The sequence below is a fragment of the Meriones unguiculatus genome, chromosome 3 (genome assembly GCF_030254825.1).
Source record: "Meriones unguiculatus strain TT.TT164.6M chromosome 3, Bangor_MerUng_6.1, whole genome shotgun sequence".
Classification (NCBI taxonomy): Eukaryota; Metazoa; Chordata; class Mammalia; order Rodentia; family Muridae; genus Meriones; species Meriones unguiculatus.
Genome location: NC_083351.1, coordinates 152,466,001 through 152,478,511, shown reverse-complemented (window position 1 = coordinate 152,478,511; position 12,511 = coordinate 152,466,001).

The window sequence follows — 12,511 nt, the reverse complement described above, 5'->3', positions numbered from 1 at the left end:
CAAACGAAGACTGAAATACAATAAAGTAAGCAACAAAATCTGTATCTTAGTTTTATATCAAAGGACTTACATGGCTCGAATCTCCAACTTTGTTGCTTATAACATCTGTATTTCTCTTTGGATGGCCATACTTCCTGTATCTACTTCTCATCATCAGATATATTGCAGTTATGGCATCTCCATATTTTGGAATGCCTATTAAAATCCAGACTTAATTTTCACAGCTTTATTTAATGTCATCTCAGTGCTTTCCAACAGGGATGTCCCTGCCACTGGAAGTATGACTTCAGCAGCTCTCTGAAACATCAGGGGAATAATAAACAAGCTTTAACTGAAGTGTTGGGTTTTGGTCTTCTTCTTCTTCTTCTTCTTCTTCTTCTTCTTCTTCTTCTTCTTCTTCTTCTTCTTCTTCTTCTTCTTCATAATACTCTACTTGCTCCTTTTCAGTGTAGAGTTGCATAAGAGTTACTAAAATTAACCATGTTGTGCTTAAATATTTCTTGAAGTTGCTAAATGAATTAGCTCATTACTTTTAAATTTTAGCCTCAAAGAATCTCTTAAGATAAAGGTAAATGGCAGACATATTTTTTAATTTTTATTTTTATATATTTTGTAAATATCACAGGTATGGCCTCCAGCCCTGCCTAGTTGCTATTAAAGCCCTTTTTCCCCTCAGAAGTCTCTTGAGTCAGGCTCTTACGTATGATTTGATCTCTGTTCAGTCAATGATAACCTACTGTCTTGTACTAAATTCTTTATTATTTAATTTTCTGTTGCTGTGATACAACACTATGGCCAAAACAAATTATAAAAGAATGAGTATATGTTGGACTACCATGCTAGAGGGACAAGGGTCCAGAATGATTGGGAGGCATAACAGATAGTGGCATTCATGAAAGCAGGACCAAGAAGTGTTGAGTATGGTAGACATTTCTCCTTTAAACCATCACCCATACCAGAGGCTTCATGCTTCAGCACTCTACCACTGAGCTACAATCCCAGCCTGTATGTGCGCACCTTCAACTAGTAATACACAAAATGCCCTGAGTCTTGTGACACTCTCACATTTAGACACAGGCTGCTATAAACCTTACCTTACCACATATTTCTTCTACTGCATTTTACAATGAATGCATGGTGTTTGGATTCATTAATTATTTGTTCAACCAGAAATGCCAAGAGCTAAATCTTAGTTTGTGAGATAATGTAATAATAAACTCACTTCTTGATTTAACTGCCATGTTAATATACCCATTATAAACTAAGCATGCAATTGTGGATGTAATACTTATAAAGAGAAGAAAAAAAGACAGGAAGTCAGAGGGAGAGTGGGAAAGAGGGAAAGAGAGATACAGACAGAGGGGAGAGTGAGAATGAGAAGGAGAGAAGGAGAGAGGGAAAGAGAGAGTTAAAACACCTATTGTGAATGAAGTGATATGAACTTAGATCTAATGCACAAAGTGAAGAGCAGATACTCCATTTACAAATCTGTCAGGGGTAAAAGAAAAAAAATATATTTAGGAGAGGATATAAGATTTTTTAACAGAAATACTGTTTGTAGCATAAGTTTTAGGCAGAAGGAATAGACTGAGAAGGAAATACTTTAAGTCAAGGGATCTACAGGATCAAATCACTGAGGCAGAAAGCAACCTGTGAGGAAATCCAGAACTGAGTCCAGGAACCAAAATTTGAAGAAAGTTTTAAAGGAACTCATTAGTGAACCCAAGGGTTTATGTTCATTCTTCAGTCACTTATAGAAATGGTGAATTTTAAAGTAGGGAAACAAACAAAAAAAAATCAAAAATGAGTTTTTGAAAAATCTCTTTGAAACCAAGCGTGACATGCATACTATTGGATGAAGGAAAAAAACATGTTTTCTTTCTTGACATATTATTGTAGGCAATGAAAACACTAACAGAATTAAGACTGTAATACATGGGGTATTCGAAACAAAAATGACATCACTCAGAATGTACTAATACATATACACGCACTTAGACACAAACACACACAAACTCACGCACTCAAGCCCACGTGCAGGCAGCATGCAAGCATGCATGCACATACATCTACAAATGCACATACCTGTATACACACAGTCTTAATACTAAGGCATAATTATTATTTAGTATTTCATATTATTTTCCTTGTTAGATATTTTTAAACGAGCAGTATGATTTGTGATAATAATAATTTTCTAAGAATATTTCTTCATTTGTTTGATAGTTATAGTTGGGATCATCAAATAACTTGTTGAGTTAGCTAGCAGATAGGTGGGTGGTTTAGTTAATATTGATCTAATGAAAACATTAACTGAAATGAAAAAATATGATATGAATCCAAATCTTAAGTACTTTAAAGTCACAGGGATGGATTATACAGCTATTGTGCATTTATAGCATAGTAAAATGGAAACAGAACCCACATTTAGACAGAGGCAATATTGTAGGAATGTTGACTTTAATATATTTTCATTTATTTAATGAATCCATTTTTTTGACATTAATGGATTTGCTACACAGTAACAATATGAACAAGGCCAAAATCTGGACTTGAGTCATGGTTCAAATTTGATATTATGTGTCTAAGTGTCTTTATGAAAAATTAAGGTAACTTAGATGATGAATGAATTTCAGAGAGGATTTTCCTAGATGGAGCCACATTTTACAATTTTGTCTCTTTTGCTTGTCTTATCAGATATTAGAGTCAAGATATAAAACATAAGTATTGCCCAAAATGTACCTTTTCAAGTGTTCAGCTTTTAATGTGATACCCTTGACAACAGCCTGGACGTGTATTTTATATTATTCTTTTTCATATTTCTACTTTCTTTCTTCTTCCTTCCCCTATTCTTCTTCCATTAAATTTTCAAAATGTTTCATATATACCCTTCATTACTCTATGGCATAAGATGATGCTGATTTCCTAATACTATTGTTCTGACACTATTTTAAGCATAAAGAACATAATGAAACATAAGCTAAATAAGACATTTGCAGTATTAATTTCCTGTGAATAGTCAGAACAAAAATCACTATAAAGGCATATAAAAGCATTTAACCTTTTCTTTGATCCTGTCAATTAAATGACACATCTCTTGGCTGCTCCCTTTGTATCTTCCTGCCCAAACTCCTCCGCTTATCACCAGTAACCAAATTCAGTCTGTACTCTATGGATCGTACTAAATGAAACTATACTATTTCTAATGCACATAGTAATTTGACATACCATCATCATCTTTAGCCTTACATTATATTTTTACTATTTATTTTTTATTTTTATATTAATTACAGTTTATTCACTTTGTATCCCAGCTGTAGTCCTCTCCCTCCCCCCTCCTAATCCTACCCTCTCTCTCTCATCTCTCCTATAACTCTCTCCAAGTCCAGGAATAGAGGAGGTCCTCCTCCCCTTCCATCTGATCCTAGCTTATCAGGTCTCATCAGAACTGGCTGCATTGCCCTCCTCTGTGGCCTGGCAAGGCTGCTACTCCATCCAGGAGAGGAAGTCAAAGAGCTAGGCACTGAGTTTATATCAGAGACAGTCCCTGTTCCCCTTACTAGACAACCTACTTGGATACTGAGCTGCCATGGGCTACATCTGAGCAAGGGTTCTAGGTTATATCCATGAATGGTGCTTGGTTGGAGTATCAGTCTCAGAAAAGGTCCCTGTTCCCATTTAAAAAATGAGGTACAGAGCTAAACAGAGATTTCTCTGTAGAGGAATACAGAATGGCAGAAAAACACTTAAAACAATGCTCAATGTCCTTCGTCATCAGGTAGATCCAAATCAAATGACCATGAGATTTCACCTGACACCCACCAGAATGGCTAAGATCAAAAACTCAAGTGACATCACATGGTGGAGAGTATGTGGAGAGAGCGGAACCCTCCTCCATTGCTGGTGGGAATGTAAACTTGTACAACCACTTTGGGTATCAATCTGGCGCTTTCTCAGACAATTAGGAATAGTGCTTCCTCAAGATCTAGCTATACCACTCCTAGGCATATATCCAAAAGATGCTCAAGTACACCACAAAGACATTTGTTCAACCATGTTCATAGCAGCTTTATTTGTAAGAGCCAGAAGCTGGAAACAACCCAGATATCCCTCAACAGAGGAATGGATACAGAAATTTTGGTATATATTTAAAATACCATTAATTACTAAGTACTTTCATCTTGATGCATAAATAATCCTCTTGATGTTTTCCTTCCCATCTCTTTTAAGTTAAGGCCTCCTTTTCTTCTAATTTTAGTTTTTCACATAGTTCAAATCAATTCTTTGTGAATAGCACTAAACACAAATTTTTAATAGCCAAAATTGATCAGTATGACCTCTTTTTGAAACTCCCTACAGATTTACATTGTTCATTGACTAGAAAGTTCAATCTCTTTTCACACAAAAGAAGGAAATTGTCATTCTAAGAGAGGAAAAGAAAAACCCATCTATTACCAAGTCTGTATGTACAGAGCCTCAGTCCCATAGTCAGGATTTAATTGTGGAATTGCTTCTTATTCTCATCTTTCACAACTCTATCATTTTATAATGCAGCAACATTTAAATTGCATATTCTTGTATGCTTTATCAGTACATTATGTGTGTTTTTCTCACCTTGTAGCATCTCATTAGAATCCTCCTTTCTTTCCCATCAAAAATCTTTGCTTTCAAATATATAGAGACAAACAGAGGTCATGGAGTTAGGCGGCTGGGAAAGTGAGAGGAATCAGAGAGGAAATGGAGAAGCAGAATCATCAGATAATACTGTATGAAAAAAATCGTCAATAAGAAATGAACAAAAAAATATCAAACAACAACAAAATAAAATGGTGCTCTGTCCTCTCTTTATCTCTTCCTTACAGTTTTACGGTAACTCTTTTGGTTTCCAAAACACTTAACACATCCGATTATGATAGCTTTTTGGTGTAATTCACAGATATCTGCTTCGTACACACAAATGTAACTGCTTTTATCATAATACTCTATGCAGGGTGCTGTTACATATATGTCTGTGTCTCTGTCTAAGTATTCATTCCTCCAATTTTAAATTAAAAATTCTGTACACAATAAGCCACAAAACTAATTATGAATGAATGAACGAATAAATAAAATGTTCAGAGTGGGTTTGTCGTAAAGACATGCAGACACTTGTATGTCACTACGTATTCATTTCAGAAAACAGCAGAGAAGCACAATTGGAATCTCAGCAGTACATTAGAGGTGTACAGTAAGTCTCTGTTATTTACAGGACAGAATATGTTTTTTTCATCTGCTAAGTATTTGAGTGTTCATTAGTCATTATATGTCTCAAGCTTCACTTTATTCATTTGTAAATTAGAACTCTTTACCATGAAAACTATGACAGGACTCAAGTGAAATAATGTTTATACAAATATTGGGAAAAAAACAGCACAGTTCTTGATATCTTTAAAGTTTTACTGTGATTAGTATCTATGATAAAAACAACTGTACCAGAAGACTCTCCGAGTGGTTGTTTGCCAGACCCCTGCTGTGTTTCTAGACAGATCACATCCCTTTGATGTCATGTACAGGTACTTACAATAACTCCAACAAGAAAAATCCCTCCTTTTAGAATTTCCTTTATTAAGATCTCAACTTGTAACATCAGAAAGAGCAGAGTCCACCTAAAATGTCACCCACGATTGCATTTTTAAAACTAAAGCCTCGTAATAAAACTTTTCTAAAATAATTCATTTCATAATAAGCTAAACGATGCTACATATTTATTGATATACCTATCAACCTGTAATACATTATGTTAATTTTATAATAAATTTATATGGCAATATTATTAAGTTGTTTAAATCATTTAAAATTATTTGTTAAGTAGTAGTGTTTTGTTGTATAAGTGGAAGCTCTGTTTTATAGATTCAGAAGATTGTATATCCAATTAATAGACAAAATTCAAATTCAATTTTCCAACTCTTCCACTGTGCATAAAGACCTCTGAATTTTTTTTGAAGACTTGTGTCTTTAAAATAAGATTATCTCCAGGTCTTTGTCTAATTAAAAATGGCAGTTATTAAAAAATACTCTATAAAGTGCTGCCAACTAGCAACATATTCTAGTGTTATATTTCAATAACCTGAACCAAGTAAAGATTCTGCCTGAATAGAAGTGGCTTGCCTACCATGATAAGCAGCTAAAAAATACACATGAGCTGTATGAACCTGGCAGAATCCATCTGGTGAACCATCTGTGTGAAGACTCACAAAAATCATCCCCCATCTGTTGTTTCATCTTGGTGAAGATTGCCAGCCCTGTCCTCGCTCTATTATCTGACTATTTTTCTTCCCTGTGGACCTCGTCAGTGTGTGTGTGTTTTTTAATTCCCCATTGGCAACCTATATCTAATTTCCAAAGCACTTTCCTCGTTTTGAAATGAATTAATTTGTGCATTTAATTTATGCAACTAAGAACCCACTTGAGAAATAAAATAAATGAAAAGAATTACACTAATATTGTAACATTGATAGAAAATAATTTAAGTATTATAAATACAATTTTTTCTGAGTTATTATAAGAATTTAAGTACTTACCATTTAATTTAGATTTCAACATGAGATATAAACAGATATGTATTACAGAATCCCTGCTACACCATGTCTGTTATAATTGCTGCTCCTTGATATTGTTTTCTAGAATATTGTTCTTTTCTGGTTTCCTCTACAATCATCAACCAATGGATTTCCATTTCTCTCACATTACACTATAAACTTAATTCAGAATTTCGTTTTATCATCAAGGCTTACCTAACAACGCATATGATCAGTGCAAGCACAGTCGACACCAGAAGTTTAGCTGTGTTTACAGTCCTCAAACTTGTCCATTACAATCTTTGCTCTTTCACTGTGTGTCATGTTTTCATGTCTTTTTTTAAATGTGAATATTTTCCTCCTAGACAACTTCAGTAAGTGTCCTGTTTTTCTTTGTATCTTTAACATGTAGACTAATAGCTCTGATTTCTATTGATACAAGTACTCCTATTTAAAGTATAGATAATACTAATAATTATTATTATTATGAGTCACATATTCCAATTCCAAATGACAGTGGGCATTAGCTAGAGAATGGAAGTTACTGTGATTGTGAACATAGACTTGATAAGACAGTGTTATCAGTCAAACTCTCAAAGTTAGCCAGGTTCAACTTTTTGAAGGTAAAAATACAGACTGAAAGTTTTACAAATATAAGCTTATCAGGTCTCATCAGAACTGGCTGCATTGTCCTCCTCTGTGGCCTGGCAAGGCTGCTACTCCATCCAGGTGAGGCAGTCAAAGAGCTAGGCACTGAGTTTATATCGGAGACAGTCCCTGTTCCCCTTACTAGACAACTTACTTGGATACTGAGCTGCCATGGGCTACATCTGAGCAGGGGTTCTAGGTTTCCATAATATCAGGGCTTGCTGGAGGCCAGAAATACTGCTATAAATCTAACAGTTGCTCATCATGATTGTGTGAAGTTTATCCTTACCTCAAACGAAATACTTTGTTTCTATATCAGTTTATGTAGATAATATTATTAACAGAAAAACATACCTAACTAGGCATTAATGACAGTTATTAGTATATAAGTATATAACACAAGGTAGGAGACAAAATACATTAGAATATTCTAAAGAGTATACACCTATCAAGAAGTAAAACAAAACTTCATCTATGTAAGGAATGAGAAAAATTACTACACGTACCAAAAACTAATTGAATGAATTGTTTCATAAAAAAATTAACTAAGCACATGGACCATTTTTAAAGAGTTGTATATCCATTGGGGATTAAGAAGAGTCTTAAAATCTACTATGGCAATCATGTAGACTTTATGATTATAAGAACTTTTAAATGACGTAAACGGTTTCTACCATTTCCTCACAGAGGCCTTCCCTGACACCGTATCTCTAGCAGCATTATTTTACTATTATTTCTCGTGTCTTCTTTTGATATTTACTACAGCATAATCTTAGGTTTATATGCTATTTATCCTGAACTTTTACTCTTCCTTGTCAGTTAAACCTTCTAAGAATAGGAACAGTAATATCTTGGCATATTTTGTGGAAAAGGGAGAATACCTATTTTTCTTACAAATGATTATCAGGACCTCTGTAGATATCTGACCTATTTTCTATTTTAAAAACACCCTTACTACTTAATTTACTTCTTGCTGTTGAAAACTCAATAACTTTATATCTAATTTAGTGTTTACCTTATTTTAAGAATCATGCAAGTATTATGCATCTACAAAACCATTCCAAGAATAGTGAGAGTACAATTCCAATCAGCATATTTTTTCTACATAAGAAAAAAAAAAACACAATAAATTCAGTTTTCTGCAGGTCAATTTCTAATGAGCTAAGTGTTCTGTTTCAGCTATATTTTATGTCCCATTACTCATTTATTAAATGTCTTTCCATTACTATATCAAAATAAATACAATGTTCAACATAAAATATAAAAATAAATATTTTTTCTCTAATTTTGAAAGATTCAATCCAAAAAAGGTTGGATTTTTTTTTTTCTTCTGAGTCAACATTGAGTCAGAATATCATGGCAGGAGTATGGGTGTAGAGCAAATGTCTTAATAGTTGAGTAGCAAACAGAGAAACATAAGAGGATAAGACTCAACCTATTCTTTTTATGTCAAATCAATAGCTAGTGTTTAATACATTTCGACCTTTTCACATCTCCTCTCCCTTCCCATAGCACCAAAATGTTAAATATTTCAACACTCTGTCCTCTGCAAAACATGAGACCCAAACTATAACATAGTACAATGGAAACTTCTTGGAGCCTCACTTAACTGTGATATTGCCATGACTACTGTTTATCATTATAGTCAGCCAAAGGAAGAACCATGTTCTCATGATTGCCAATGATAGCAGTAATATTTTTTTACAGCCAAAGATGACAAGGCTTCTACACTGGGCTTCAGAAGTATGTACCTAGGAATATGTGAGTCTCTAAGATTTGGGGAAAAAGGTTACATCCTCAGTTATTTTATTAAACCATCAATATTTCTATCAGAACCAATATTGAGAAGAGTATTATTTGCTTGGTGTATGTGCTTATCAGTGGTTTTCTTTCTCAGTGTTAGAGAATCTGCTGACAGTTGCTCGTCTGAAATCTATGTGCTCAGTTTGTCGACTAGGTCATACTAAAGAGAGAGAACAAAAGCAGCTTTCACTTCAACCACGTCTTTTATTCCTTATGGAGTTACCTGTGGGCTACAGTGTATGTCCACAGCAGTAAGGTTGAAGGGTGAACTCAGGGAGAGCAGCGACCCTTTATCGCTGATGCTGACCTGCAGTTCCTGAAACAAAATTGTATTACTATATCCTTCCCATGAGGCACTTTGGTCCCTCACATACATCTTAAGGTGAATATAACTTAATCTCAAGCTGGGATGCCTGCTACAGAAAGTACAGTGGCTGAGCAACACAGCACATCATCAAGGAATTTTAAAGCCTTTTGAATTTGGTTCAGGATAAAGGTTAACATAAAAGTACAGTAGATAGCAGCCTTCTCAGGAGGAACAAGATTCAAAGCCCCTTTGATGAAAACCAGGTAAAGTTATTTATTTTATTTCTTTTCAGACTTAAGTGAGATAGCATGGCAATGGCATCCTTCAAACTTGCACACCAACTAAGGCAGGCATGTGGTCGCAGCTAGCTGTGGCCCCAGGCCTCATATACTTTGGCATATTTAAGGAATGGATTTGGAACTACTTTATTTATTTAAAGAATTGTTATAACACTTCTAGTTCATCAGACTGCAAATTTTCAAAACCTGGCACCTGCAGAAGTGTGATTTGTGTTTTTGTAGAAGACGTGTAGTGCATCTAAAAATAATAAAAACCAGCAGAGAATTTGACAGACTCAGGGTTCTGTGTCACGACACATACAAGCCAAAAGGTGATGCCACCTGTGGGATTTGAGGCATCTGATAACCCAGTAGGGATTGGAAAAAGAACTCCCAAGGAAAGGTACTTTTCTTCCCCAAACACGAACATCAGCATAACGAAAGCATTAGCTTATTCTTTTATTAGATTACTTATTGACATTTGTAAAATCTTATTGAATATAAATATATAATATATGTATATCTGCATATTTCAAGTAAATATATACTGTATCCAAAGCTACTTAAGGTCATCTCCTTTTACTGTGTATCTGGATGGTTATCTTATCTAGATAAAATTCACTTTCTCTTTGTTTTTCCTATACAAGTAAAGCACAGCCTTCAAATTTCTTTTTTTTCCAACATTTTTTGGATGCAAAATGTAAAGAGACCATTTCTGGACACTTTAAGGTAGATAAATTAATTACTCAGTAATAAAAGAGTTATAGAACAGTATACATAACATTAAAACCTGACAGACACAGGTCTGTAGATTTGTGGGGTCGACCAGCCATGTGTTTGAAAAGGACATTCAGTATATCTAGTGAGGCTTGTTTTGGAGTTTATTTGGAAGTACATTTAGAGTTATTACCCCATGCTTTAATGGAGTGTAAATGCATATGCCTGTGCGGAAAGTGTGGAGCAATGCCATATAATTGGTAGACAGATCAGTATTGTCAATGCCTTTCTTTGAACTTTATTGATTCACCTCATATAAGGTGAAACTCTGGTCCACAAAATGTATTCAGCTGTCAAGCTGTAGAGAATCTCAAAACACTAGATTTCACACTAAATCTACCTTGTATTGGAGTAAGAGTGAAATGTGGTGAAGGTTCATGACAATAATTACGGGGTCATTAATTCATATCTGCTGTCCCTCTCTATTTCTGGCACTTAGCTATCTCTCCAAGTAGATTTCTAGACCTTCCCAAGAAATGCCATAGATCATTCAATGGCCTTTCAATCTTAGTTCCAATTAAGCATTTGACGTCAAGAGGTTGGTTAAAGTACAAAACATATGGCTTGGTTGTTCATTATCTGTCAAGCTACATGGAGAAAATGGTAATTTACAATTGAACCTGTAAATGAGAAGGTTGCAGTATGGATTAAGAAGGACACCAGACTTGTAACTATAAGGCAATGCAAGTTCCAGGAAGGATCCAGGAGCAGAAGGGGGCTGCCTAAGGACAGTGACATTAAAAACTGATGAATTCTAACATAAGCTCTCCACCCAGCACGTGTATTGAATAAATATCACATAACAACATTAATTTCTGTGGGTGGTTTGTGCTCATACAGATATCATGGGTTAGGGAAACTTGTAGCTATTAAATACATAATTTCCTATATTCAAAATTTTCAAAAGATTCTTCAGATTAAATTAATTTTATAACTGATATATGTCCTAATTAAAGATATTCACACTAAGTAAAAAACAAAAACAAACCAAAAAACAAACAAAAAAGTTTCACCAACATTTGATTGTATTCTTTTATAAATAGATATACTTTATATGTGGTCATTAAATCTCTAATTGCAATAGAGCATCATGAGAAATACAAAACACCAAGTAAATGAAATCTTGCTTATTTAAATGACTTTTTAATTTTAAAAGCCTATGAAAATTCACTAAGACTTGTCTCACATGACAGCGATCTGCAGTGTTCAACCTGATAGTCTTCATTGACTCCTTATAATGCAAAGATTTCCTCATATTATCTGGAAGATATTATTTGTCAGTATAGTTATATGACTTGCATACATATTCAAGTGAAGGCTATTTATTAAGAACATGATACAAATTTGCAATGAATAATGTTCACAAAATACAGCTAAATTGTCACTGCTGCTTTTATAAGTCCAAAGGCATGTCTCCTAGAAGTAACAAACATGGAGAGGTGAAGAGGTATCAGTGTATGTAGAATGTTTTTGATGACTAAATGGTAATGGTATATGAAAGTAAGTATAAGATAAAGTAGGGCTAAAGGGATTAATCTTTAATGGAGTTCAATGTACCTAATTTTCTACCTGATTGTAAACAAAGTGAGAAAAAAAGAGTAAGAGCTAAGTCCAAGACCAAAGTGTTCTTTCTAAAAATTTATTTATTTATATTGTTAATTACAATTTATTTACTTTATATCCCAGCTGTAGCCCCTTCTTCATTTTTTCCCAATACCACCTTCCCTTCCTCTTCTCCTCCCATGCCCTTCCCCAAGTCCACTGATAGGGGAAGATGTCCTCCCCTTCTATCTGACTCTAGCCTATCAGGTCTCATCAGGAATGGCTACATTTTCTTCCTCTGTGGCCTCCTAAGGCTGCTTCCCCATCAGGGGCAGGCAATCAAAGAGCCAGTCACTGAGTTCATGTTAGAGACAGTCCCTGCTCCCCTTACTAGGGTACCCACTTGGAGACTGAACTGCCATGAGCTATATCTGTACAGGGATTCTAGGTTATCTCCATGCATGGTTCTTGGTTGGAGTATCAGTTTCAGAAAAGACCCCTGGGCCCCAAAATTTTGGTTTTGTTGGTCTCCTTGTGGAGCTCCTCTCTCCTCCAGGTCTTTCATTCCCCCTTCTTTCCTAAGATTCCCTGCACTCTGC